At 46.9% G+C, this 22689-nt stretch overlaps 27 non-coding genes across 27 annotated transcripts; all 27 read right to left on the bottom strand.

Annotated features, from left to right (window-relative positions):
- Positions 1-17: 17 nt before the first annotated feature.
- On the bottom strand, positions 18-136 carry LOC128383923 (5S ribosomal RNA). The gene has a single exon (XR_008323993.1). It is a non-coding gene; the product is annotated as a 5S ribosomal RNA (ribosomal RNA).
- A 413-nt stretch (positions 137-549) lies between these two features.
- Positions 550-668, bottom strand: LOC128383916 (5S ribosomal RNA). The gene has a single exon (XR_008323992.1). It is a non-coding gene; the product is annotated as a 5S ribosomal RNA (ribosomal RNA).
- A 413-nt stretch (positions 669-1081) lies between these two features.
- On the bottom strand, positions 1082-1200 carry LOC128383901 (5S ribosomal RNA). The gene has a single exon (XR_008323988.1). It is a non-coding gene; the product is annotated as a 5S ribosomal RNA (ribosomal RNA).
- A 413-nt stretch (positions 1201-1613) lies between these two features.
- Positions 1614-1732, bottom strand: LOC128383892 (5S ribosomal RNA). The gene has a single exon (XR_008323985.1). It is a non-coding gene; the product is annotated as a 5S ribosomal RNA (ribosomal RNA).
- Positions 1733-2145: 413 nt separating this feature from the next.
- On the bottom strand, positions 2146-2264 carry LOC128383884 (5S ribosomal RNA). The gene has a single exon (XR_008323984.1). It is a non-coding gene; the product is annotated as a 5S ribosomal RNA (ribosomal RNA).
- A 413-nt stretch (positions 2265-2677) lies between these two features.
- On the bottom strand, positions 2678-2796 carry LOC128353472 (5S ribosomal RNA). The gene has a single exon (XR_008320879.1). It is a non-coding gene; the product is annotated as a 5S ribosomal RNA (ribosomal RNA).
- Positions 2797-3209: 413 nt separating this feature from the next.
- On the bottom strand, positions 3210-3328 carry LOC128383877 (5S ribosomal RNA). The gene has a single exon (XR_008323983.1). It is a non-coding gene; the product is annotated as a 5S ribosomal RNA (ribosomal RNA).
- A 413-nt stretch (positions 3329-3741) lies between these two features.
- On the bottom strand, positions 3742-3860 carry LOC128383870 (5S ribosomal RNA). Its single transcript, XR_008323982.1, has one exon. It is a non-coding gene; the product is annotated as a 5S ribosomal RNA (ribosomal RNA).
- A 413-nt stretch (positions 3861-4273) lies between these two features.
- Positions 4274-4392, bottom strand: LOC128353465 (5S ribosomal RNA). The gene has a single exon (XR_008320878.1). It is a non-coding gene; the product is annotated as a 5S ribosomal RNA (ribosomal RNA).
- A 413-nt stretch (positions 4393-4805) lies between these two features.
- LOC128383865 (5S ribosomal RNA) lies at positions 4806-4924 on the bottom strand. Its single transcript, XR_008323981.1, has one exon. It is a non-coding gene; the product is annotated as a 5S ribosomal RNA (ribosomal RNA).
- Positions 4925-5337: 413 nt separating this feature from the next.
- On the bottom strand, positions 5338-5456 carry LOC128383858 (5S ribosomal RNA). Its single transcript, XR_008323980.1, has one exon. It is a non-coding gene; the product is annotated as a 5S ribosomal RNA (ribosomal RNA).
- A 413-nt stretch (positions 5457-5869) lies between these two features.
- LOC128383851 (5S ribosomal RNA) lies at positions 5870-5988 on the bottom strand. The gene has a single exon (XR_008323979.1). It is a non-coding gene; the product is annotated as a 5S ribosomal RNA (ribosomal RNA).
- A 413-nt stretch (positions 5989-6401) lies between these two features.
- LOC128383843 (5S ribosomal RNA) lies at positions 6402-6520 on the bottom strand. Its single transcript, XR_008323978.1, has one exon. It is a non-coding gene; the product is annotated as a 5S ribosomal RNA (ribosomal RNA).
- Positions 6521-6933: 413 nt separating this feature from the next.
- On the bottom strand, positions 6934-7052 carry LOC128383836 (5S ribosomal RNA). The gene has a single exon (XR_008323977.1). It is a non-coding gene; the product is annotated as a 5S ribosomal RNA (ribosomal RNA).
- Positions 7053-7465: 413 nt separating this feature from the next.
- Positions 7466-7584, bottom strand: LOC128383822 (5S ribosomal RNA). The gene has a single exon (XR_008323975.1). It is a non-coding gene; the product is annotated as a 5S ribosomal RNA (ribosomal RNA).
- A 7197-nt stretch (positions 7585-14781) lies between these two features.
- Positions 14782-14900, bottom strand: LOC128383816 (5S ribosomal RNA). Its single transcript, XR_008323974.1, has one exon. It is a non-coding gene; the product is annotated as a 5S ribosomal RNA (ribosomal RNA).
- A 413-nt stretch (positions 14901-15313) lies between these two features.
- LOC128383809 (5S ribosomal RNA) lies at positions 15314-15432 on the bottom strand. The gene has a single exon (XR_008323973.1). It is a non-coding gene; the product is annotated as a 5S ribosomal RNA (ribosomal RNA).
- A 413-nt stretch (positions 15433-15845) lies between these two features.
- Positions 15846-15964, bottom strand: LOC128383803 (5S ribosomal RNA). The gene has a single exon (XR_008323972.1). It is a non-coding gene; the product is annotated as a 5S ribosomal RNA (ribosomal RNA).
- A 413-nt stretch (positions 15965-16377) lies between these two features.
- Positions 16378-16496, bottom strand: LOC128383798 (5S ribosomal RNA). Its single transcript, XR_008323971.1, has one exon. It is a non-coding gene; the product is annotated as a 5S ribosomal RNA (ribosomal RNA).
- A 413-nt stretch (positions 16497-16909) lies between these two features.
- On the bottom strand, positions 16910-17028 carry LOC128353458 (5S ribosomal RNA). The gene has a single exon (XR_008320877.1). It is a non-coding gene; the product is annotated as a 5S ribosomal RNA (ribosomal RNA).
- Positions 17029-17441: 413 nt separating this feature from the next.
- LOC128383791 (5S ribosomal RNA) lies at positions 17442-17560 on the bottom strand. The gene has a single exon (XR_008323970.1). It is a non-coding gene; the product is annotated as a 5S ribosomal RNA (ribosomal RNA).
- Positions 17561-17973: 413 nt separating this feature from the next.
- Positions 17974-18092, bottom strand: LOC128383782 (5S ribosomal RNA). Its single transcript, XR_008323969.1, has one exon. It is a non-coding gene; the product is annotated as a 5S ribosomal RNA (ribosomal RNA).
- A 413-nt stretch (positions 18093-18505) lies between these two features.
- LOC128353451 (5S ribosomal RNA) lies at positions 18506-18624 on the bottom strand. The gene has a single exon (XR_008320876.1). It is a non-coding gene; the product is annotated as a 5S ribosomal RNA (ribosomal RNA).
- Positions 18625-19037: 413 nt separating this feature from the next.
- Positions 19038-19156, bottom strand: LOC128383775 (5S ribosomal RNA). The gene has a single exon (XR_008323968.1). It is a non-coding gene; the product is annotated as a 5S ribosomal RNA (ribosomal RNA).
- Positions 19157-19569: 413 nt separating this feature from the next.
- LOC128383769 (5S ribosomal RNA) lies at positions 19570-19688 on the bottom strand. Its single transcript, XR_008323967.1, has one exon. It is a non-coding gene; the product is annotated as a 5S ribosomal RNA (ribosomal RNA).
- A 413-nt stretch (positions 19689-20101) lies between these two features.
- LOC128383762 (5S ribosomal RNA) lies at positions 20102-20220 on the bottom strand. The gene has a single exon (XR_008323965.1). It is a non-coding gene; the product is annotated as a 5S ribosomal RNA (ribosomal RNA).
- A 413-nt stretch (positions 20221-20633) lies between these two features.
- Positions 20634-20752, bottom strand: LOC128383748 (5S ribosomal RNA). Its single transcript, XR_008323961.1, has one exon. It is a non-coding gene; the product is annotated as a 5S ribosomal RNA (ribosomal RNA).
- Between the last annotated feature and the right edge of the window lie 1937 nt (positions 20753-22689).

Below are 22689 nucleotides of genomic sequence, written 5' to 3'. Positions count from 1 at the left end.
AGCTGAGAGGGAAAAAAAGCTTACAGCACCTGGTATTCCCAGGCGGTCTCCCATCCAAGTACTAACCAGGCCCGACCCTGCTTAGCTTCCGAGATCAGACGAGATCGGGCGCGTTCAGGGTGGTATGGCCGTAAGCGACGAAACAGGCCGCAGAAAGCCCATTTAAACATGCTGTGACACCGCTGACAGTTGCTCACACCAGCTGAGTGGCGGATAATGGTGTCTCAGCCATCAAACACATGCTATCCTTTAACAGTACTTTGATAGGAATAGTTGCTTTTTTTCTGCGGAGAAACACACAGCTGGAAGGACTGCAACCTTGTTTCTCAGGCCATTTGTGTACATGCGGGATGATTGCAGGCTTTTTACAGGCTGTAACAGTGAGAACTGGAACCCTAAAAACTACTTGGAAAGTGAGGCGTCTCAGTGCCACCTCTCTGGCGTGCATTCAGACACAGCTGGAATGATTGCAGCTTTTGTTCCTCAAAGCCCTGTGTGCGGTGATGGAGCAACAGCGCCCTCCTTTGGTGACAGCTGAGAGGGAAAAAAAGCTTACAGCACCTGGTATTCCCAGGCGGTCTCCCATCCAAGTACTAACCAGGCCCGACCCTGCTTAGCTTCCGAGATCAGACGAGATCGGGCGCGTTCAGGGTGGTATGGCCGTAAGCGACGAAACAGGCCGCAGAAAGCCCATTTAAACATGCTGTGACACCGCTGACAGTTGCTCACACCAGCTGAGTGGCGGATAATGGTGTCTCAGCCATCAAACACATGCTATCCTTTAACAGTACTTTGATAGGAATAGTTGTTTTTTTTCTGCGGAGAAACACACAGCTGGAAGGACTGCAACCTTGTTTCTCAGGCCATTTGTGTACATGCGGGATGATTGCAGGCTTTTTACAGGCTGTAACAGTGAGAACTGGAACCCTAAAAACTACTTGGAAAGTGAGGCGTCTCAGTGCCACCTCTCTGGCGTGCATTCAGACACAGCTGGAATGATTGCAGCTTTTGTTCCTCAAAGCCCTGTGTGCGGTGATGGAGCAACAGCGCCCTCCTTTGGTGACAGCTGAGAGGGAAAAAAAGCTTACAGCACCTGGTATTCCCAGGCGGTCTCCCATCCAAGTACTAACCAGGCCCGACCCTGCTTAGCTTCCGAGATCAGACGAGATCGGGCGCGTTCAGGGTGGTATGGCCGTAAGCGATGAAACAGGCCGCAGAAAGCCCATTTAAACATGCTGTGACACCGCTGACAGTTGCTCACACCAGCTGAGTGGCGGATAATGGTGTCTCAGCCATCAAACACATGCTATCCTTTAACAGTACTTTGATAGGAATAGTTGTTTTTTTTCTGCGGAGAAACACACAGCTGGAAGGACTGCAACCTTGTTTCTCAGGCCATTTGTGTACATGCGGGATGATTGCAGGCTTTTTACAGGCTGTAACAGTGAGAACTGGAACCCTAAAAACTACTTGGAAAGTGAGGCGTCTCAGTGCCACCTCTCTGGCGTGCATTCAGACACAGCTGGAATGATTGCAGCTTTTGTTCCTCAAAGCCCTGTGTGCGGTGATGGAGCAACAGCGCCCTCCTTTGGTGACAGCTGAGAGGGAAAAAAAGCTTACAGCACCTGGTATTCCCAGGCGGTCTCCCATCCAAGTACTAACCAGGCCCGACCCTGCTTAGCTTCCGAGATCAGACGAGATCGGGCGCGTTCAGGGTGGTATGGCCGTAAGCGATGAAACAGGCCGCAGAAAGCCCATTTAAACATGCTGTGACACCGCTGACAGTTGCTCACACCAGCTGAGTGGCGGATAATGGTGTCTCAGCCATCAAACACATGCTATCCTTTAACAGTACTTTGATAGGAATAGTTGCTTTTTTTCTGCGGAGAAACACACAGCTGGAAGGACTGCAACCTTGTTTCTCAGGCCATTTGTGTACATGCGGGATGATTGCAGGCTTTTTACAGGCTGTAACAGTGAGAACTGGAACCCTAAAAACTACTTGGAAAGTGAGGCGTCTCAGTGCCACCTCTCTGGCGTGCATTCAGACACAGCTGGAATGATTGCAGCTTTTGTTCCTCAAAGCCCTGTGTGCGGTGATGGAGCAACAGCGCCCTCCTTTGGTGACAGCTGAGAGGGAAAAAAAGCTTACAGCACCTGGTATTCCCAGGCGGTCTCCCATCCAAGTACTAACCAGGCCCGACCCTGCTTAGCTTCCGAGATCAGACGAGATCGGGCGCGTTCAGGGTGGTATGGCCGTAAGCGATGAAACAGGCCGCAGAAAGCCCATTTAAACATGCTGTGACACCGCTGACAGTTGCTCACACCAGCTGAGTGGCGGATAATGGTGTCTCAGCCATCAAACACATGCTATCCTTTAACAGTACTTTGATAGGAATAGTTGCTTTTTTTCTGCGGAGAAACACACAGCTGGAAGGACTGCAACCTTGTTTCTCAGGCCATTTGTGTACATGCGGGATGATTGCAGGCTTTTTACAGGCTGTAACAGTGAGAACTGGAACCCTAAAAACTACTTGGAAAGTGAGGCGTCTCAGTGCCACCTCTCTGGCGTGCATTCAGACACAGCTGGAATGATTGCAGCTTTTGTTCCTCAAAGCCCTGTGTGAGGTGATGGAGCAACAGCGCCCTCCTTTGGTGACAGCTGAGAGGGAAAAAAAGCTTACAGCACCTGGTATTCCCAGACGGTCTCCCATCCAAGTACTAACCAGGCCCGACCCTGCTTAGCTTCCGAGATCAGACGAGATCGGGCGCGTTCAGGGTGGTATGGCCGTAAGCGACGAAACAGGCCGCAGAAAGCCCATTTAAACATGCTGTGACACCGCTGACAGTTGCTCACACCAGCTGAGTGGCGGATAATGGTGTCTCAGCCATCAAACACATGCTATCCTTTAACAGTACTTTGATAGGAATAGTTGTTTTTTTTCTGCGGAGAAACACACAGCTGGAAGGACTGCAACCTTGTTTCTCAGGCCATTTGTGTACATGCGGGATGATTGCAGGCTTTTTACAGGCTGTAACAGTGAGAACTGGAACCCTAAAAACTACTTGGAAAGTGAGGCGTCTCAGTGCCACCTCTCTGGCGTGCATTCAGACACAGCTGGAATGATTGCAGCTTTTGTTCCTCAAAGCCCTGTGTGCGGTGATGGAGCAACAGCGCCCTCCTTTGGTGACAGCTGAGAGGGAAAAAAAGCTTACAGCACCTGGTATTCCCAGGCGGTCTCCCATCCAAGTACTAACCAGGCCCGACCCTGCTTAGCTTCCGAGATCAGACGAGATCGGGCGCGTTCAGGGTGGTATGGCCGTAAGCGATGAAACAGGCCGCAGAAAGCCCATTTAAACATGCTGTGACACCGCTGACAGTTGCTCACACCAGCTGAGTGGCGGATAATGGTGTCTCAGCCATCAAACACATGCTATCCTTTAACAGTACTTTGATAGGAATAGTTGTTTTTTTTCTGCGGAGAAACACACAGCTGGAAGGACTGCAACCTTGTTTCTCAGGCCATTTGTGTACATGCGGGATGATTGCAGGCTTTTTACAGGCTGTAACAGTGAGAACTGGAACCCTAAAAACTACTTGGAAAGTGAGGCGTCTCAGTGCCACCTCTCTGGCGTGCATTCAGACACAGCTGGAATGATTGCAGCTTTTGTTCCTCAAAGCCCTGTGTGCGGTGATGGAGCAACAGCGCCCTCCTTTGGTGACAGCTGAGAGGGAAAAAAAGCTTACAGCACCTGGTATTCCCAGGCGGTCTCCCATCCAAGTACTAACCAGGCCCGACCCTGCTTAGCTTCCGAGATCAGACGAGATCGGGCGCGTTCAGGGTGGTATGGCCGTAAGCGATGAAACAGGCCGCAGAAAGCCCATTTAAACATGCTGTGACACCGCTGACAGTTGCTCACACCAGCTGAGTGGCGGATAATGGTGTCTCAGCCATCAAACACATGCTATCCTTTAACAGTACTTTGATAGGAATAGTTGCTTTTTTTCTGCGGAGAAACACACAGCTGGAAGGACTGCAACCTTGTTTCTCAGGCCATTTGTGTACATGCGGGATGATTGCAGGCTTTTTACAGGCTGTAACAGTGAGAACTGGAACCCTAAAAACTACTTGGAAAGTGAGGCGTCTCAGTGCCACCTCTCTGGCGTGCATTCAGACACAGCTGGAATGATTGCAGCTTTTGTTCCTCAAAGCCCTGTGTGAGGTGATGGAGCAACAGCGCCCTCCTTTGGTGACAGCTGAGAGGGAAAAAAAGCTTACAGCACCTGGTATTCCCAGACGGTCTCCCATCCAAGTACTAACCAGGCCCGACCCTGCTTAGCTTCCGAGATCAGACGAGATCGGGCGCGTTCAGGGTGGTATGGCCGTAAGCGACGAAACAGGCCGCAGAAAGCCCATTTAAACATGCTGTGACACCGCTGACAGTTGCTCACACCAGCTGAGTGGCGGATAATGGTGTCTCAGCCATCAAACACATGCTATCCTTTAACAGTACTTTGATAGGAATAGTTGTTTTTTTTCTGCGGAGAAACACACAGCTGGAAGGACTGCAACCTTGTTTCTCAGGCCATTTGTGTACATGCGGGATGATTGCAGGCTTTTTACAGGCTGTAACAGTGAGAACTGGAACCCTAAAAACTACTTGGAAAGTGAGGCGTCTCAGTGCCACCTCTCTGGCGTGCATTCAGACACAGCTGGAATGATTGCAGCTTTTGTTCCTCAAAGCCCTGTGTGCGGTGATGGAGCAACAGCGCCCTCCTTTGGTGACAGCTGAGAGGGAAAAAAAGCTTACAGCACCTGGTATTCCCAGGCGGTCTCCCATCCAAGTACTAACCAGGCCCGACCCTGCTTAGCTTCCGAGATCAGACGAGATCGGGCGCGTTCAGGGTGGTATGGCCGTAAGCGACGAAACAGGCCGCAGAAAGCCCATTTAAACATGCTGTGACACCGCTGACAGTTGCTCACACCAGCTGAGTGGCGGATAATGGTGTCTCAGCCATCAAACACATGCTATCCTTTAACAGTACTTTGATAGGAATAGTTGTTTTTTTTCTGCGGAGAAACACACAGCTGGAAGGACTGCAACCTTGTTTCTCAGGCCATTTGTGTACATGCGGGATGATTGCAGGCTTTTTACAGGCTGTAACAGTGAGAACTGGAACCCTAAAAACTACTTGGAAAGTGAGGCGTCTCAGTGCCACCTCTCTGGCGTGCATTCAGACACAGCTGGAATGATTGCAGCTTTTGTTCCTCAAAGCCCTGTGTGCGGTGATGGAGCAACAGCGCCCTCCTTTGGTGACAGCTGAGAGGGAAAAAAAGCTTACAGCACCTGGTATTCCCAGGCGGTCTCCCATCCAAGTACTAACCAGGCCCGACCCTGCTTAGCTTCCGAGATCAGACGAGATCGGGCGCGTTCAGGGTGGTATGGCCGTAAGCGACGAAACAGGCCGCAGAAAGCCCATTTAAACATGCTGTGACACCGCTGACAGTTGCTCACACCAGCTGAGTGGCGGATAATGGTGTCTCAGCCATCAAACACATGCTATCCTTTAACAGTACTTTGATAGGAATAGTTGCTTTTTTTCTGCGGAGAAACACACAGCTGGAAGGACTGCAACCTTGTTTCTCAGGCCATTTGTGTACATGCGGGATGATTGCAGGCTTTTTACAGGCTGTAACAGTGAGAACTGGAACCCTAAAAACTACTTGGAAAGTGAGGCGTCTCAGTGCCACCTCTCTGGCGTGCATTCAGACACAGCTGGAATGATTGCAGCTTTTGTTCCTCAAAGCCCTGTGTGCGGTGATGGAGCAACAGCGCCCTCCTTTGGTGACAGCTGAGAGGGAAAAAAAGCTTACAGCACCTGGTATTCCCAGGCGGTCTCCCATCCAAGTACTAACCAGGCCCGACCCTGCTTAGCTTCCGAGATCAGACGAGATCGGGCGCGTTCAGGGTGGTATGGCCGTAAGCGACGAAACAGGCCGCAGAAAGCCCATTTAAACATGCTGTGACACCGCTGACAGTTGCTCACACCAGCTGAGTGGCGGATAATGGTGTCTCAGCCATCAAACACATGCTATCCTTTAACAGTACTTTGATAGGAATAGTTGCTTTTTTTCTGCGGAGAAACACACAGCTGGAAGGACTGCAACCTTGTTTCTCAGGCCATTTGTGTACATGCGGGATGATTGCAGGCTTTTTACAGGCTGTAACAGTGAGAACTGGAACCCTAAAAACTACTTGGAAAGTGAGGCGTCTCAGTGCCACCTCTCTGGCGTGCATTCAGACACAGCTGGAATGATTGCAGCTTTTGTTCCTCAAAGCCCTGTGTGCGGTGATGGAGCAACAGCGCCCTCCTTTGGTGACAGCTGAGAGGGAAAAAAAGCTTACAGCACCTGGTATTCCCAGGCGGTCTCCCATCCAAGTACTAACCAGGCCCGACCCTGCTTAGCTTCCGAGATCAGACGAGATCGGGCGCGTTCAGGGTGGTATGGCCGTAAGCGACGAAACAGGCCGCAGAAAGCCCATTTAAACATGCTGTGACACCGCTGACAGTTGCTCACACCAGCTGAGTGGCGGATAATGGTGTCTCAGCCATCAAACACATGCTATCCTTTAACAGTACTTTGATAGGAATAGTTGTTTTTTTTCTGCGGAGAAACACACAGCTGGAAGGACTGCAACCTTGTTTCTCAGGCCATTTGTGTACATGCGGGATGATTGCAGGCTTTTTACAGGCTGTAACAGTGAGAACTGGAACCCTAAAAACTACTTGGAAAGTGAGGCGTCTCAGTGCCACCTCTCTGGCGTGCATTCAGACACAGCTGGAATGATTGCAGCTTTTGTTCCTCAAAGCCCTGTGTGCGGTGATGGAGCAACAGCGCCCTCCTTTGGTGACAGCTGAGAGGGAAAAAAAGCTTACAGCACCTGGTATTCCCAGGCGGTCTCCCATCCAAGTACTAACCAGGCCCGACCCTGCTTAGCTTCCGAGATCAGACGAGATCGGGCGCGTTCAGGGTGGTATGGCCGTAAGCGACGAAACAGGCCGCAGAAAGCCCATTTAAACATGCTGTGACACCGCTGACAGTTGCTCACACCAGCTGAGTGGCGGATAATGGTGTCTCAGCCATCAAACACATGCTATCCTTTAACAGTACTTTGATAGGAATAGTTGTTTTTTTTCTGCGGAGAAACACACAGCTGGAAGGACTGCAACCTTGTTTCTCAGGCCATTTGTGTACATGCGGGATGATTGCAGGCTTTTTACAGGCTGTAACAGTGAGAACTGGAACCCTAAAAACTACTTGGAAAGTGAGGCGTCTCAGTGCCACCTCTCTGGCGTGCATTCAGACACAGCTGGAATGATTGCAGCTTTTGTTCCTCAAAGCCCTGTGTGCGGTGATGGAGCAACAGCGCCCTCCTTTGGTGACAGCTGAGAGGGAAAAAAAGCTTACAGCACCTGGTATTCCCAGGCGGTCTCCCATCCAAGTACTAACCAGGCCCGACCCTGCTTAGCTTCCGAGATCAGACGAGATCGGGCGCGTTCAGGGTGGTATGGCCGTAAGCGACGAAACAGGCCGCAGAAAGCCCATTTAAACATGCTGTGACACCGCTGACAGTTGCTCACACCAGCTGAGTGGCGGATAATGGTGTCTCAGCCATCAAACACATGCTATCCTTTAACAGTACTTTGATAGGAATAGTTGCTTTTTTTCTGCGGAGAAACACACAGCTGGAAGGACTGCAACCTTGTTTCTCAGGCCATTTGTGTACATGCGGGATGATTGCAGGCTTTTTACAGGCTGTAACAGTGAGAACTGGAACCCTAAAAACTACTTGGAAAGTGAGGCGTCTCAGTGCCACCTCTCTGGCGTGCATTCAGACACAGCTGGAATGATTGCAGCTTTTGTTCCTCAAAGCCCTGTGTGCGGTGATGGAGCAACAGCGCCCTCCTTTGGTGACAGCTGAGAGGGAAAAAAAGCTTACAGCACCTGGTATTCCCAGGCGGTCTCCCATCCAAGTACTAACCAGGCCCGACCCTGCTTAGCTTCCGAGATCAGACGAGATCGGGCGCGTTTTTTTTTTTTTTATCTTTTATTATCAAAAATATATCATGATCTTATTTTATATACATTCCAGCTGACAAACCAAATATAAAAACCAACATTAAAGACATGAAACACCCCCTTTAACTAAACAAAAAAACACATAGCCACAATAACACTATGTGCCAAAAGAAATACTAACAAATAAATCACATTCTCAATTTACATACATTCAATCTGACAAGACAAACATACAAACCAACATTAAAGACATGAAACACCCCCTTTAACCAAACAAAAAGACACATAGCCACAATAACACTATGTGCCAAAAGAAATACTAAAAAAAAATAATTTAACATTCTCAATTTGCATACATTCAATCTGACAAGACAAACATAAAAACCAACATTAAAGACATGAAACACCCCCTTTAACTAAACAAAAAGACACATAGCCACCATAACACTATGTGTCAAAATAATAATAATAAAACTAATAATAATAATCATATAGATGACCAAATAAAAGAAACAATACAAAAAATAGATGTAGACAATAACTACCCCAACATAAAACCCCTAAGACATACATTTTTCCCTTCCATTACTTTTACATAATTATTGTGACTGTTGAACTGCTGATGAAAAGTGTCTTGGTCTGCTAGAAATATGGTCCTGAGGTGAGCTGTGAATATGTTCTGAAAATATCTTGTAACATTTATTGTTTTGTTGTCAAATAATTGGTGATTCCGTCTTGTCCATAAAGATTTTCTGCCGAATGCTAGGATGGAGTTGATGAGTGTATTGTTCCTGTTTGTGTGTTTTCCTGTGATTCCAAATGTCCAAGCCCATGACCAATCTGTATCAGTGTGTGTTGTGAAGTTGCAGTGAGTCTCTAATATGGTCCTGATGTATGACTGAAACTGTTTTGATTCTGTGCATGTGTTGAAGATATGTTCCAAGTCCTCTGATTCTTTATTGCAAACGGTGCATGTTCTTGAATATTTTTCTTTGTTGATCTGATGTAATATAATCCCTGTGTAAATCCTTCTGTGTCGAATGTTAAAATCCATGTTTATTGTATTGTTGTCCATAATTGGTATGTCCAGGTTTGACCATATAGATGAGATGTCCATGTTAGGGTATTTTTCCTTCCAGTATTTCTCTGCTGTGGGGGGCCTTTTGATGAGATGTATTAATGACCGGTACCAGGTTCTTGTATTTATTTCCTTTATGTCCTTTTGCTTGAGTTGTAGCTGGGGAAGGGCGGCTCTGGTATCTTTCTCTTTCTCCTTCAACATGCTCCGCCACGTAGGGTCAAGAGCCTGTTCAAACTTTCCTTTAAGTTTTATTATATTTCCTTTCCTATAACTAACATTTTTTCCTTTTAGTTTTCCACAAATTAAATCTATGTTAAACTCACCCCTCCCATCGATTATATCTCCCACCCTGGTCAAACCAGCAGCCCGCATAGGACCGCTGGTTAGAACCCTCCCCCCGCACAAAAAAAATGGACTGTCAAGGAAAGGTAACTGCAGCACATGCTCTTTATTCCTGCACTTGGGCCAGAGGTGGGGCAGAATTTTGCCCCATGCCTCTAGTACCTCCTGGTAGAAGCCAGGTAGGCGGCTCCTGGCTTTTCCGGGGAGGAGGGCGCACAGGTTGTACGCGTCTCTCTCCCCGTACTCAGCCAGATAGCTCGCCATCCAGTCCTCCCAGGGGTACTGCCGGTCCGAATCAAGAAAATTCTTAACAATTTTGATCCTAAGTGCATCTCTTTTGGCACCGATGTCAATTAGTCCTAAACCCCCCTCCCTTTTTTTAGCAATTAACACTCTGTGAGCAATCGAATTTCCCTTTCCCCTCCAGAGGAAGGAGGAGATTGCTGCTGTCAGCGCTTTTAGAGCCCATTGCGGCAGCTCACAGGTTCCCAAAATGTGGTTAATTTTTGACAGTATCAAAGCATTAACTACAATTACCTTTCCTTTCAGTGTTAACCCTCTTGCTCGCCATAAATTTAGACTACTCTGCACTTTCCCTATCATTTCCCTCCACCCTCTGTCCCTAGCCTCACTCTCATTCTCTCCTATATATACACCCAGTATTTTCCTACACCCCGTGTTTTCCCCAAATCCCCATTTATTTACATAGTCTTCCACCTTTCCAATTATACCTATCTCCGATTTAGTTATGTTTATTTTTGCTCCTGATGCCATGCTGTAAGTTTTGAAGTGTTCCATGATTTTGTCTATGCCTTTCCCTGATTTGATTGTTATTGTAATGTCATCCGCGTATTGTGTTATTTTGATAGAACTGTTTGTGGGTGTTTTTATTCCTACTATTTCCTTGTCTTTAATTATTGCTTGAGCTAGCGGTTCTGCCACTATGCTGTATAATAGCGCTGATAATGGGCAACCTTGCCTCACTGATCTTTTTATTGGGAAACTGTCTGTTATTGTACCATTGCATTTTATTACACTTTTTGCATTATTGTAAAGAAGCTGTATCCAATTTATAAAACCTTGCCCATAACCTAATTCTGCTAAAACCTTGAATAAAAACTGGTGTTCCACTCTATCGAAAGCTTTTTCTAAATCTATTGTTAACAGAAGGCCCCCCTGTACTGTCATCCCTCTTACTGTATCTCTTATTGTTGCAATTGAATCTTGGATGTCCCTGTTTGGTATACTGTATGCTTGATTTGGACTGATTATCTGATCTAGAGTCTGTTTTAATCTATTAGCCAATGTTTTGGAAAGTATCTTGTAATCTGTGTTTAGCAGGCTTATTGGTCTATAGTTGGATATTTCGTTTCTGTCACCTTTGTTCTTGTATATTACTGTTATCATGCCTGTGGTGAATGATTTGGGTGTTTCTTGTTGTTTTTGCATTGTATGGTAGAGGTCGAGTAACAGGGGGGCCATCTGTTCACTAAATTTGATATAGAAGTCAGCCGTTAGACCGTCACTCCCAGGACTTTTATTTTTGTTTAAGTTTTTGATTGCATATTCAATTTCTTCCTTTGTTAATTTGCTGTCACACCACACTTTATCCTCCATATCTATCTTTTTATCTAAGTAGGTTAATATTTCTTCAGTTTTCTCTATATCACTTCCCTCCTCCTTAAATAAGTTTGTATAATAGTCTTTTATAATTTCTAGTATTTTTATCTTGTCTTTATGGATGTTGTTATCTTGATCTTTAAGTTCTTCTATTACAGTTTTGTTCTGTTTTTGTTTTTCCAACCCCAAAAAAAACGCAGTGCACCTTTCACCCTCCACCAAATTTTGGAACCTGCACCTTATTGCTGCTCCTTTACATTTTTTCTTTTCTATGCTGTGTAATTGGTTTTTGTAACATTCGTACATTTCACAGCTTCTATTTTTTTGATTATCTAATAATATGACTTCTTCTTCTAGCTGCTTTCTAATATTCTGTTCTTCTTGTTTTTCTTTCCATCTTTTCTCTTTGCTATAATTAATACTCACTTTTTTAATTCTTTCTTTTATATTATCCCATCTTTCTATATAATTATTATCTATTTGCATTTCTGTTTTTGCATAACTAAGTACTTTTTTGATTTTTTTAATATATACCGGGTCTGTTAGGAGGCTGGAGTTAAGGCACCAGGTGCCTCCTCCCTTGATCCCTCCTTTAGCACCCAGTTGGCAAATGACAGTGGCATGATCGCTCCAGGAATTGTAACTGTAATGTATGTTGTTAATTAGCTTCACTGTGTCAGCTGCAGCCAAACACAGGTCAATTCTAGACTGTCTGAGTTTCCCTTTGACCACCTGTCTCCTTGAGAATTCTCTTTTAAATTTGTTTTGTATCCTCCATATATCTATTAAGTTGTGACTATCCATTAAATCATAAAGAGCTGTTCTACTTATGTCATTTTTATATACATTATTTATTGAAATATCTGATTTAGTTAATACTGTATTAAAATCACCTATTATTATAGTTCTATTGTTTACCCATCTTCCTAATTTGTTAAACAAACCCTTCCTTTCCTTCTCACAGTTATCGGCATATAGGTTAATTAGTCTATACGTTCTATTATTTACTTCGATATCTATAATTAATATTCTACCTTTATCGTCTTTATAAATTACTTTACTGTTCTTTACGTTATTACTATTTATTAGGGTTGCTATACCGCAGGATTTATTAGTGCCGTTATTATAATATATTTCCCCTTTATATATTTTAGTTGCTGCCTCAAGGCTGCTTTTATCCCACCTCGTCTCTTGGAGGCAGAGGATGTCGCAGCTCGGACTGGACAGTATCGCATTCATCCTGTCACAAGTGCGGAGCCCGTTGACATTGAGAGAGTGCAGCAACAACATGATTAATGGAAAAGAAAGGATTGTTACAAATTACGCTTAATCATCATTTTCCCTTATCTTTTTTCCTTCTTTTACTGATCGATGATTTATTAGAGGTGTGCTGCTTCCTAAGATTTTTAATGGTGGTGAAGTCCATCTCGGAGTCACTGTCTGATCTGCCCAAACGGCGGAGGACCATGGTGGTTGCCGAGGCCGGCTCTCTGGGGGGTGCGGCTGCCACAGGCTGCAGGTCACTCGGGGTTTCCCCCACTTCCATTGAGTCTGAGGCTTGAGATGGCTCTGGCCTCTCCACGAGCCCATTGCCGCCTCTGCCCCTTACTCCCTGGTGTAGGCCTGAGTCTATGCTCAGACCATCCATGCTTGAGCCAATTTCCACATTTAGGCTCTGTGCAGCATTATTAGGACTCAGTGCCCCCCCCTGAGAGAGAGCCTCTCTGCCAGCTCCGTCCGTGGTGCCGCTGCCCCCCACTCCGGCCTCCTCTCCTTCCTCCTCCTCCTCACTCATGTCCTCCGCTTCACTATAAAGCCCCTCCGATCCGGACTCCACCACCACTTCAGATTCACTATAATTGCAATTGCATTCATTCACTGGGTTCCAGCACACCTCACATTTTTTAGACTTTTTCTGTTGGTTGCTGCACTCCCTAGCATAATGCCCCTGTACTCCACACTTGTGACAGGAAAAATCAGGACAATCCCTCAGGATGTGCCCCGGCTGGAGACACATCCTGCAAACCTTCGCTTGCCTGTCATGGATGACTCTAAAATATTCTGGTCCCATAGCTGTTTCAAAACGTGCCGAGTATGGCAGTGATTGTACTTTCTCAGTGAATTTTACTTTAAGGAAACGTGTACCGTCTGCTATCTGAGTGCCCGGCCACATCCGCCTCCTAATGGCGGATGCAGCCGAGACACCCCACCCTTCTAATTTTTGTAATATTTCTTCATCTGTTATATAAGCTGGCAGATTTAAAAAAGACACCATCAACTCATCATTACATAAATCTTTTACAAAAATATTACAGTTGCCTATTTTAAATCCATCTAGGAGCCGCTCCTTCCCCTTGACATGAGACATCGTGATTTCATAACTCCTGGTACCGGTCGCTCTACACGCTATAAGCCCCCCACACAGAGCTCTGATCGCTCGCATTAGTTCAAGGACTGGAACCTCCTCATTCCCAGTAACCTCCAAACTCACCGTCAGCTCTCTGTTGTATGCTTTCCTGGCCTCCTCTTTCGCTGTCTCCTGTTGCTGCTCTCTCTCTCCAGCTGTTCCCGTCGCTCTCTCTCCCTCTTTTTCCGCTCCGGCGCTCGCTGCTCGCTCGCCCCCCGACATGCCTTTCTCCTTCTCTGCCGCCGCTCCTGGAGCTCCTTTTCTCTCGGGCCTTCTCAGGCCTTCTCTCCCAGCCTCCCTCGATGTAACTCCAGCCCCAGGAGCTCTCGGGCCGGTCCCGTTCCGCGGCGCACGGCCGGTATCCTTCGCTTGCTGCGCTCTCTCTCCTCTCTCTCCCGCCAACATGACGGAGGCAGCCACTTCCGCGTTTTCTTTCCTGTTTCTTTCAATATTCCTCCTCTTACTCCTTTGCTCTTTATTTTTAACAAGCTCCCATTCATTCCCTTCCTCTCCCATTTCTGCTTGCTTTATATTAAGTCCGTGATCCGATTTCGTAGCCGTATTTTCCGTCGCCGTGTTAGTTGCCATGTTATTATCCATACATAAAGAAATAAAGAAAAACTCTCCCCCGAACAGTAAAAACTGCCGGGGGGAAAAAGTCCACACACAAAACTAACTTAGGATGCACGGAAAATAATAGGATAATAAAGGAAAAGAAAGAAAACATATGAAATAAATCCAAACAGAGGTCCGCGATCCTCTATGCTCCAACTGGTTTGCTTCTGGCTGCCTCCACTGCGCGCGCATACGTGTTCAGGGGGTGTGGCCGTAAGCGACGAAACAGGCCGCAGAAAGCCCATTTAAACATGCTGTGACACCGCTGACAGTTGCTCACACCAGCTGAGTGGCGGATAATGGTGTCTCAGCCATCAAACACATGCTATCCTTTAACAGTACTTTGATAGGAATAGTTGTTTTTTTTCTGCGGAGAAACACACAGCTGGAAGGACTGCAACCTTGTTTCTCAGGCCATTTGTGTACATGCGGGATGATTGCAGGCTTTTTACAGGCTGTAACAGTGAGAACTGGAACCCTAAAAACTACTTGGAAAGTGAGGCGTCTCAGTGCCACCTCTCTGGCGTGCATTCAGACACAGCTGGAATGATTGCAGCTTTTGTTCCTCAAAGCCCTGTGTGCGGTGATGGAGCAACAGCGCCCTCCTTTGGTGACAGCTGAGAGGGAAAAAAAGCTTACAGCACCTGGTATTCCCAGGCGGTCTCCCATCCAAGTACTAACCAGGCCCGACCCTGCTTAGCTTCCGAGATCAGACGAGATCGGGCGCGTTCAGGGTGGTATGGCCGTAAGCGACGAAACAGGCCGCAGAAAGCCCATTTAATCATGCTGTGACACCGCTGACAGTTGCTCACACCAGCTGAGTGGCGGATAATGGTGTCTCAGCCATCAAACACATGCTATCCTTTAACAGTACTTTGATAGGAATAGTTGTTTTTTTTCTGCGGAGAAACACACAGCTGGAAGGACTGCAACCTTGTTTCTCAGGCCATTTGTGTACATGCGGGATGATTGCAGGCTTTTTACAGGCTGTAACAGTGAGAACTGGAACCCTAAAAACTACTTGGAAAGTGAGGCGTCTCAGTGCCACCTCTCTGGCGTGCATTCAGACACAGCTGGAATGATTGCAGCTTTTGTTCCTCAAAGCCCTGTGTGCGGTGATGGAGCAACAGCGCCCTCCTTTGGTGACAGCTGAGAGGGAAAAAAAGCTTACAGCACCTGGTATTCCCAGGCGGTCTCCCATCCAAGTACTAACCAGGCCCGACCCTGCTTAGCTTCCGAGATCAGACGAGATCGGGCGCGTTCAGGGTGGTATGGCCGTAAGCGACGAAACAGGCCGCAGAAAGCCCATTTAAACATGCTGTGACACCGCTGACAGTTGCTCACACCAGCTGAGTGGCGGATAATGGTGTCTCAGCCATCAAACACATGCTATCCTTTAACAGTACTTTGATAGGAATAGTTGTTTTTTTTCTGCGGAGAAACACACAGCTGGAAGGACTGCAACCTTGTTTCTCAGGCCATTTGTGTACATGCGGGATGATTGCAGGCTTTTTACAGGCTGTAACAGTGAGAACTGGAACCCTAAAAACTACTTGGAAAGTGAGGCGTCTCAGTGCCACCTCTCTGGCGTGCATTCAGACACAGCTGGAATGATTGCAGCTTTTGTTCCTCAAAGCCCTGTGTGCGGTGATGGAGCAACAGCGCCCTCCTTTGGTGACAGCTGAGAGGGAAAAAAAGCTTACAGCACCTGGTATTCCCAGGCGGTCTCCCATCCAAGTACTAACCAGGCCCGACCCTGCTTAGCTTCCGAGATCAGACGAGATCGGGCGCGTTCAGGGTGGTATGGCCGTAAGCGATGAAACAGGCCGCAGAAAGCCCATTTAAACATGCTGTGACACCGCTGACAGTTGCTCACACCAGCTGAGTGGCGGATAATGGTGTCTCAGCCATCAAACACATGCTATCCTTTAACAGTACTTTGATAGGAATAGTTGTTTTTTTTCTGCGGAGAAACACACAGCTGGAAGGACTGCAACCTTGTTTCTCAGGCCATTTGTGTACATGCGGGATGATTGCAGGCTTTTTACAGGCTGTAACAGTGAGAACTGGAACCCTAAAAACTACTTGGAAAGTGAGGCGTCTCAGTGCCACCTCTCTGGCGTGCATTCAGACACAGCTGGAATGATTGCAGCTTTTGTTCCTCAAAGCCCTGTGTGCGGTGATGGAGCAACAGCGCCCTCCTTTGGTGACAGCTGAGAGGGAAAAAAAGCTTACAGCACCTGGTATTCCCAGGCGGTCTCCCATCCAAGTACTAACCAGGCCCGACCCTGCTTAGCTTCCGAGATCAGACGAGATCGGGCGCGTTCAGGGTGGTATGGCCGTAAGCGATGAAACAGGCCGCAGAAAGCCCATTTAAACATGCTGTGACACCGCTGACAGTTGCTCACACCAGCTGAGTGGCGGATAATGGTGTCTCAGCCATCAAACACATGCTATCCTTTAACAGTACTTTGATAGGAATAGTTGCTTTTTTTCTGCGGAGAAACACACAGCTGGAAGGACTGCAACCTTGTTTCTCAGGCCATTTGTGTACATGCGGGATGATTGCAGGCTTTTTACAGGCTGTAACAGTGAGAACTGGAACCCTAAAAACTACTTGGAAAGTGAGGCGTCTCAGTGCCACCTCTCTGGCGTGCATTCAGACACAGCTGGAATGATTGCAGCTTTTGTTCCTCAAAGCCCTGTGTGAGGTGATGGAGCAACAGCGCCCTCCTTTGGTGACAGCTGAGAGGGAAAAAAAGCTTACAGCACCTGGTATTCCCAGACGGTCTCCCATCCAAGTACTAACCAGGCCCGACCCTGCTTAGCTTCCGAGATCAGACGAGATCGGGCGCGTTCAGGGTGGTATGGCCGTAAGCGACGAAACAGGCCGCAGAAAGCCCATTTAAACATGCTGTGACACCGCTGACAGTTGCTCACACCAGCTGAGTGGCGGATAATGGTGTCTCAGCCATCAAACACATGCTATCCTTTAACAGTACTTTGATAGGAATAGTTGTTTTTTTTCTGCGGAGAAACACACAGCTGGAAGGACTGCAACCTTGTTTCTCAGGCCATTTGTGTACATGCGGGATGATTGCAGGCTTTTTACAGGCTGTAACAGTGAGAACTGGAACCCTAAAAACTACTTGGAAAGTGAGGCGTCTCAGTGCCACCTCTCTGGCGTGCATTCAGACACAGCTGGAATGATTGCAGCTTTTGTTCCTCAAAGCCCTGTGTGCGGTGATGGAGCAACAGCGCCCTCCTTTGGTGACAGCTGAGAGGGAAAAAAAGCTTACAGCACCTGGTATTCCCAGGCGGTCTCCCATCCAAGTACTAACCAGGCCCGACCCTGCTTAGCTTCCGAGATCAGACGAGATCGGGCGCGTTCAGGGTGGTATGGCCGTAAGCGACGAAACAGGCCGCAGAAAGCCCATTTAAACATGCTGTGACACCGCTGACAGTTGCTCACACCAGCTGAGTGGCGGATAATGGTGTCTCAGCCATCAAACACATGCTATCCTTTAACAGTACTTTGATAGGAATAGTTGTTTTTTTTCTGCGGAGAAACACACAGCTGGAAGGACTGCAACCTTGTTTCTCAGGCCATTTGTGTACATGCGGGATGATTGCAGGCTTTTTACAGGCTGTAACAGTGAGAACTGGAACCCTAAAAACTACTTGGAAAGTGAGGCGTCTCAGTGCCACCTCTCTGGCGTGCATTCAGACACAGCTGGAATGATTGCAGCTTTTGTTCCTCAAAGCCCTGTGTGCGGTGATGGAGCAACAGCGCCCTCCTTTGGTGACAGCTGAGAGGGAAAAAAAGCTTACAGCACCTGGTATTCCCAGGCGGTCTCCCATCCAAGTACTAACCAGGCCCGACCCTGCTTAGCTTCCGAGATCAGACGAGATCGGGCGCGTTCAGGGTGGTATGGCCGTAAGCGACGAAACAGGCCGCAGAAAGCCCATTTAAACATGCTGTGACACCGCTGACAGTTGCTCACACCAGCTGAGTGGCGGATAATGGTGTCTCAGCCATCAAACACATGCTATCCTTTAACAGTACTTTGATAGGAATAGTTGCTTTTTTTCTGCGGAGAAACACACAGCTGGAAGGACTGCAACCTTGTTTCTCAGGCCATTTGTGTACATGCGGGATGATTGCAGGCTTTTTACAGGCTGTAACAGTGAGAACTGGAACCCTAAAAACTACTTGGAAAGTGAGGCGTCTCAGTGCCACCTCTCTGGCGTGCATTCAGACACAGCTGGAATGATTGCAGCTTTTGTTCCTCAAAGCCCTGTGTGAGGTGATGGAGCAACAGCGCCCTCCTTTGGTGACAGCTGAGAGGGAAAAAAAGCTTACAGCACCTGGTATTCCCAGACGGTCTCCCATCCAAGTACTAACCAGGCCCGACCCTGCTTAGCTTCCGAGATCAGACGAGATCGGGCGCGTTCAGGGTGGTATGGCCGTAAGCGACGAAACAGGCCGCAGAAAGCCCATTTAAACATGCTGTGACACCGCTGACAGTTGCTCACACCAGCTGAGTGGCGGATAATGGTGTCTCAGCCATCAAACACATGCTATCCTTTAACAGTACTTTGATAGGAATAGTTGTTTTTTTTCTGCGGAGAAACACACAGCTGGAAGGACTGCAACCTTGTTTCTCAGGCCATTTGTGTACATGCGGGATGATTGCAGGCTTTTTACAGGCTGTAACAGTGAGAACTGGAACCCTAAAAACTACTTGGAAAGTGAGGCGTCTCAGTGCCACCTCTCTGGCGTGCATTCAGACACAGCTGGAATGATTGCAGCTTTTGTTCCTCAAAGCCCTGTGTGCGGTGATGGAGCAACAGCGCCCTCCTTTGGTGACAGCTGAGAGGGAAAAAAAGCTTACAGCACCTGGTATTCCCAGGCGGTCTCCCATCCAAGTACTAACCAGGCCCGACCCTGCTTAGCTTCCGAGATCAGACGAGATCGGGCGCGTTCAGGGTGGTATGGCCGTAAGCGACGAAACAGGCCGCAGAAAGCCCATTTAAACATGCTGTGACACCGCTGACAGTTGCTCACACCAGCTGAGTGGCGGATAATGGTGTCTCAGCCATCAAACACATGCTATCCTTTAACAGTACTTTGATAGGAATAGTTGCTTTTTTTCTGCGGAGAAACACACAGCTGGAAGGACTGCAACCTTGTTTCTCAGGCCATTTGTGTACATGCGGGATGATTGCAGGCTTTTTACAGGCTGTAACAGTGAGAACTGGAACCCTAAAAACTACTTGGAAAGTGAGGCGTCTCAGTGCCACCTCTCTGGCGTGCATTCAGACACAGCTGGAATGATTGCAGCTTTTGTTCCTCAAAGCCCTGTGTGCGGTGATGGAGCAACAGCGCCCTCCTTTGGTGACAGCTGAGAGGGAAAAAAAGCTTACAGCACCTGGTATTCCCAGGCGGTCTCCCATCCAAGTACTAACCAGGCCCGACCCTGCTTAGCTTCCGAGATCAGACGAGATCGGGCGCGTTCAGGGTGGTATGGCCGTAAGCGACGAAACAGGCCGCAGAAAGCCCATTTAAACATGCTGTGACACCGCTGACAGTTGCTCACACCAGCTGAGTGGCGGATAATGGTGTCTCAGCCATCAAACACATGCTATCCTTTAACAGTACTTTGATAGGAATAGTTGCTTTTTTTCTGCGGAGAAACACACAGCTGGAAGGACTGCAACCTTGTTTCTCAGGCCATTTGTGTACATGCGGGATGATTGCAGGCTTTTTACAGGCTGTAACAGTGAGAACTGGAACCCTAAAAACTACTTGGAAAGTGAGGCGTCTCAGTGCCACCTCTCTGGCGTGCATTCAGACACAGCTGGAATGATTGCAGCTTTTGTTCCTCAAAGCCCTGTGTGCGGTGATGGAGCAACAGCGCCCTCCTTTGGTGACAGCTGAGAGGGAAAAAAAGCTTACAGCACCTGGTATTCCCAGGCGGTCTCCCATCCAAGTACTAACCAGGCCCGACCCTGCTTAGCTTCCGAGATCAGACGAGATCGGGCGCGTTCAGGGTGGTATGGCCGTAAGCGACGAAACAGGCCGCAGAAAGCCCATTTAAACATGCTGTGACACCGCTGACAGTTGCTCACACCAGCTGAGTGGCGGATAATGGTGTCTCAGCCATCAAACACATGCTATCCTTTAACAGTACTTTGATAGGAATAGTTGTTTTTTTTCTGCGGAGAAACACACAGCTGGAAGGACTGCAACCTTGTTTCTCAGGCCATTTGTGTACATGCGGGATGATTGCAGGCTTTTTACAGGCTGTAACAGTGAGAACTGGAACCCTAAAAACTACTTGGAAAGTGAGGCGTCTCAGTGCCACCTCTCTGGCGTGCATTCAGACACAGCTGGAATGATTGCAGCTTTTGTTCCTCAAAGCCCTGTGTGCGGTGATGGAGCAACAGCGCCCTCCTTTGGTGACAGCTGAGAGGGAAAAAAAGCTTACAGCACCTGGTATTCCCAGGCGGTCTCCCATCCAAGTACTAACCAGGCCCGACCCTGCTTAGCTTCCGAGATCAGACGAGATCGGGCGCGTTCAGGGTGGTATGGCCGTAAGCGACGAAACAGGCCGCAGAAAGCCCATTTAAACATGCTGTGACACCGCTGACAGTTGCTCACACCAGCTGAGTGGCGGATAATGGTGTCTCAGCCATCAAACACATGCTATCCTTTAACAGTACTTTGATAGGAATAGTTGCTTTTTTTCTGCGGAGAAACACACAGCTGGAAGGACTGCAACCTTGTTTCTCAGGCCATTTGTGTACATGCGGGATGATTGCAGGCTTTTTACAGGCTGTAACAGTGAGAACTGGAACCCTAAAAACTACTTGGAAAGTGAGGCGTCTCAGTGCCACCTCTCTGGCGTGCATTCAGACACAGCTGGAATGATTGCAGCTTTTGTTCCTCAAAGCCCTGTGTGCGGTGATGGAGCAACAGCGCCCTCCTTTGGTGACAGCTGAGAGGGAAAAAAAGCTTACAGCACCTGGTATTCCCAGGCGGTCTCCCATCCAAGTACTAACCAGGCCCGACCCTGCTTAGCTTCCGAGATCAGACGAGATCGGGCGCGTTTTTTTTTTTTTTTTTATCTTTTATTATCAAAAATATATCATGATCTTATTTTATATACATTCCAGCTGACAAACCAAATATAAAAACCAACATTAAAGACATGAAACACCCCCTTTAACTAAACAAAAAAACACATAGCCACAATAACACTATGTGCCAAAAGAAATACTAACAAATAAATCACATTCTCAATTTACATACATTCAATCTGACAAGACAAACATACAAACCAACATTAAAGACATGAAACACCCCCTTTAACCAAACAAAAAGACACATAGCCACAATAACACTATGTGCCAAAAGAAATACTAAAAAAAAATAATTTAACATTCTCAATTTGCATACATTCAATCTGACAAGACAAACATAAAAACCAACATTAAAGACATGAAACACCCCCTTTAACTAAACAAAAAGACACATAGCCACCATAACACTATGTGTCAAAATAATAATAATAAAACTAATAATAATAATCATATAGATGACCAAATAAAAGAAACAATACAAAAAATAGATGTAGACAATAACTACCCCAACATAAAACCCCTAAGACATACATTTTTCCCTTCCATTACTTTTACATAATTATTGTGACTGTTGAACTGCTGATGAAAAGTGTCTTGGTCTGCTAGAAATATGGTCCTGAGGTGAGCTGTGAATATGTTCTGAAAATATCTTGTAACATTTATTGTTTTGTTGTCAAATAATTGGTGATTCCGTCTTGTCCATAAAGATTTTCTGCCGAATGCTAGGATGGAGTTGATGAGTGTATTGTTCCTGTTTGTGTGTTTTCCTGTGATTCCAAATGTCCAAGCCCATGACCAATCTGTATCAGTGTGTGTTGTGAAGTTGCAGTGAGTCTCTAATATGGTCCTGATGTATGACTGAAACTGTTTTGATTCTGTGCATGTGTTGAAGATATGTTCCAAGTCCTCTGATTCTTTATTGCAAACGGTGCATGTTCTTGAATATTTTTCTTTGTTGATCTGATGTAATATAATCCCTGTGTAAATCCTTCTGTGTCGAATGTTAAAATCCATGTTTATTGTATTGTTGTCCATAATTGGTATGTCCAGGTTTGACCATATAGATGAGATGTCCATGTTAGGGTATTTTTCCTTCCAGTATTTCTCTGCTGTGGGGGGCCTTTTGATGAGATGTATTAATGACCGGTACCAGGTTCTTGTATTTATTTCCTTTATGTCCTTTTGCTTGAGTTGTAGCTGGGGAAGGGCGGCTCTGGTATCTTTCTCTTTCTCCTTCAACATGCTCCGCCACGTAGGGTCAAGAGCCTGTTCAAACTTTCCTTTAAGTTTTATTATATTTCCTTTCCTATAACTAACATTTTTTCCTTTTAGTTTTCCACAAATTAAATCTATGTTAAACTCACCCCTCCCATCGATTATATCTCCCACCCTGG

Source organism: Scomber japonicus, chromosome 2, assembly GCF_027409825.1.
Source record: "Scomber japonicus isolate fScoJap1 chromosome 2, fScoJap1.pri, whole genome shotgun sequence".
NCBI lineage: Eukaryota > Metazoa > Chordata > Actinopteri > Scombriformes > Scombridae > Scomber > Scomber japonicus.
The sequence above is the reverse complement of the archived record's forward strand: the minus strand, read 5'-3'. Positions and strand labels throughout refer to the sequence as shown.